This window comes from Leptosomus discolor, unplaced genomic scaffold (genome assembly GCF_034619465.1).
Source record: "Leptosomus discolor isolate bLepDis1 unplaced genomic scaffold, bLepDis1.hap2 HAP2_SCAFFOLD_80, whole genome shotgun sequence".
Classification (NCBI taxonomy): domain Eukaryota; kingdom Metazoa; phylum Chordata; class Aves; order Leptosomiformes; family Leptosomidae; genus Leptosomus; species Leptosomus discolor.
The window spans coordinates 106,322-109,295 of record NW_028237973.1 but is presented as its reverse complement, the minus strand read 5'-3'; the positions used below and the strand labels follow the sequence as shown (position 1 = coordinate 109,295).

The 2,974-nt window shown below is 65.8% G+C and overlaps 1 pseudogene; it reads left to right on the top strand.

The window, feature by feature from the left end:
* The first annotated feature begins 273 nt into the window (after positions 1–273).
* LOC147412267 (acrosin-like) lies at positions 274–2,766 on the top strand (annotated as a pseudogene).
* Positions 2,767–2,974: the final 208 nt, after the last annotated feature.

The window sequence follows — 2,974 nt, the reverse complement described above, 5'->3', positions numbered from 1 at the left end:
TGCAGGCAGAGTGTTCAGCAGGGGTCCGTCAGGGGGGTCCGATCCCAGCTTCTGCCTCCCCTCCTGCTTGGAAACCCCCCATGTTGCTGACACCCCCACCTTCACCCCCCCGAGAGGCCACCGTGCCCCACGCCCAGAAACGGCGGCTCTGTGACATCAAGCCCCAGGGCCAAGGCCATCAGAGGCAGCGAGACTGCTGCGGGCAGTACGTCAGCGGCTGCGCTGGAGGCAACAAGACCTCGTTCTTGCAGCTGACACGTGCCGCCAACAGCGATGAAATTGCTCGCCCTCCTCGTCCTGCTGGCCGTGTGCCGGCCTGCGCACGGCATGTGGGACAGCTGTGGGTAAGTGGGCCGAGGCTCTGGGAGGGAGCTCGGGCAGCCCTTGACGGGCTTCACTGGAGGGGGCCCGCGTGTGCCCTGTGGCCACCTCGCTTCCCGAACCCCTGTGGGAGCCTCAGCTCCTTGCCAGCACCCAGGCTGCTGGCACAACCCGTCCATGGGGCTGAAGCGGACAGAGGGCTGGAGGCACAGCCACGGGGTTCCCTGGCCCTGCCATCCGTGCAGCCCCTCGGGGGGAGGGAAGACGGCTGACCTTCAGCCTCAACAGCAGCACAGCCGTCCAGCAGCACACTCATGAGTTTCTTCTTACAGCGGGACCTGCGGGCTCCGGCCCATGGCAGCTCCCTCCGGCACGTCGCGCGTGGTGGGTGGCACGGGTGCCCAGCCAGGGGCCTGGCCCTGGATCGTCAGCATCCAGAACCCCTGGAAAGTGGGCACGGGCCACGTGTGCGGAGGGTCCCTCATCAGCCCGCAGTGGGTCCTCACAGCAGCCCACTGCTTCGTCGGGGCCAGGTAAGGAGGACCAGGGAAGGGGGCTATCCCCACAGCACCAGCAGGCGCCGTGTCCGCAGCCCCACGAGCTCCTGCCATCCCGGTGCCTTGCAGTACGCCCAGTGCCAGGGCACTGGTGAGCCCAGCTGAGAGACTGCTCCGCAGAAGGCTGGGCTCGCGCCACCGCTTCCTAGCAGCCTCCAGCTCCACGTTCCTGGTGCCCAAGGCGTGCTAGGGCAGTGGCACCCTCCGCAGCGCTGCTTTCCTCCCTGCCTTGGGAAGCAGAAGGCAGGGAACCGCGGGGCTGCTGCAGCACGTGGCTCTGCTCCCTCTCACCTCTCTCTCCATCTGCCTTCCAGGCACGTCACCATGTGGCGCGTGGTGATCGGGGCCACCCACTTGGCTCAGCCGGGCCCTGAGACCCAAGTGCGCAACATTCAGCGGCTGGTGGTTCACGAACACTACCGTAACGGCACGGAGAGGAACGACATCGCCTTGCTGGAACTGGACCAGCCTGTCCAGTGCGGCTACTACGTACAGCTGTCCTGCGTGCCCGACGCCTCGCTGAGAGTGTCAGAGCTGACGAGCTGCTACGTCAGCGGGTGGGGTGCCACCACGGCAAGATGTGAGTTCCCAAACAGTGCTCGTGTCCCGAGGGCAAGCTCGGCACGCTGGGGAGGCGGGCTGGGCTTATGGCAGCAGTGGCGGCGAAAGCCAGAGTCGGGCTGTGGGGACGTACGGCCACGGAGAGGGGGGCCCGAGCCGTTAGCCAAGGCGAGACGGAAGGGCAAGCCCGGCACAAGGCCTCTGCAGGGGCAAAGGCGGGCCCTAGGGAAGGACTTCGCCCACACAGGGGAGGAGAACTGGGAACAGAAGGGCTGCTGGCTGCTAACTCCTTCCTGTGCTCACAGCTGGAGGATCGACCGCTGTCCTGCAGGAGGCCCAGGTCCCCCTCATCGATGTCAAGGTCTGCAACAGCAGCCGCTGGTACAGAGGGGCCATCCACCCCCACAACGTGTGTGCCGGCTATCCGCAGGGCGGCATCGACACCTGCCAGGTAGGAGCGTGCTCCGCGCCAGCCCCCAGCAGCACAGGCAGCCCTGTCGCCAGCGCCCAAACGTCCGCCGGCGCATGCTGCGCCTGGCGAGTCGCCCTCCTGCCGCTGGGTCCCCACCGCTGTCGGGGCTCGCCTCCCCTTCCCCGTCTGCAGGCCCTTGCCCAGCACCTCTCTTGTCCCAGAGCCCCATCGCTCTGCCCAGAAAGGCCACCCAGTGCTCTTGCCCCAGCCCAGAGCTCCGCATCCCAGTCCTGGCACATCCCCCTTCCACACCTCCAGGATCCACTGGGGCAGAGAGGAGAGTGCCCGACCTTGCAGGCCTGCCAGCCCCTCCCGGACAAGGTCCTGCAGGCTCCAGCACCTGAGCAGAGCCTTTCTGGGCAGTGGGTACAGCTCTGGCAGGTGCTGGGAGAGAGAAGGGACCAGCCACAGTGCTGCCGGGGCCACCCAACAACACCAGAACCCTCTCTCTCTCCTCCGCTCCGCTGCAGGGGGACAGCGGTGGTCCTCTCGTCTGCCAAGACAAGCACGCTGCCTACTTCTGGCTCGTGGGGGTGACCAGCTGGGGGAAAGGCTGCGCCAGAGCCAAGCGGCCCGGAGTCTACACCTCCACGCAGCACTTCTACGACTGGATTCTGGTACAGATGGGACTGCGCCCAGCAGGAACGGCTGCTCCAACGCCACAGCCAGTCTTCACCTCAACCCCCGTGCAGAGGCCAAGGCCGATCCCAACCCAGTCGGGCAGGTTTAGGCCCTGTCAGTTTCCACGGCAGAAGCTGCTGGAATTCTTTAACCTGCTGCAGGAGCTCCTGCAGGTCCTAAGGGGGATAAAGGCTTGAGCAGCAGGAGGAACAGGAGCCAGTGCAGGCTGCAGGGTAGCACCACCCGTTCCTCCTGGGGCAAAGCCTGCTGAGATCCAAAGGCAGCCGCAGTGCCAGAGGCCTGCTCTGTCCTGCCCACGCTCCTCTCCAGGCACACACTTGCTGCGCTCGACTTAGTTCTTGAAATAAAGTCACCAGTTGTCACAGCTGACCACGCTTCAGTCCAGTTCAGTCTCCTGTGCAAGGCAAGGACTTCCACGGCA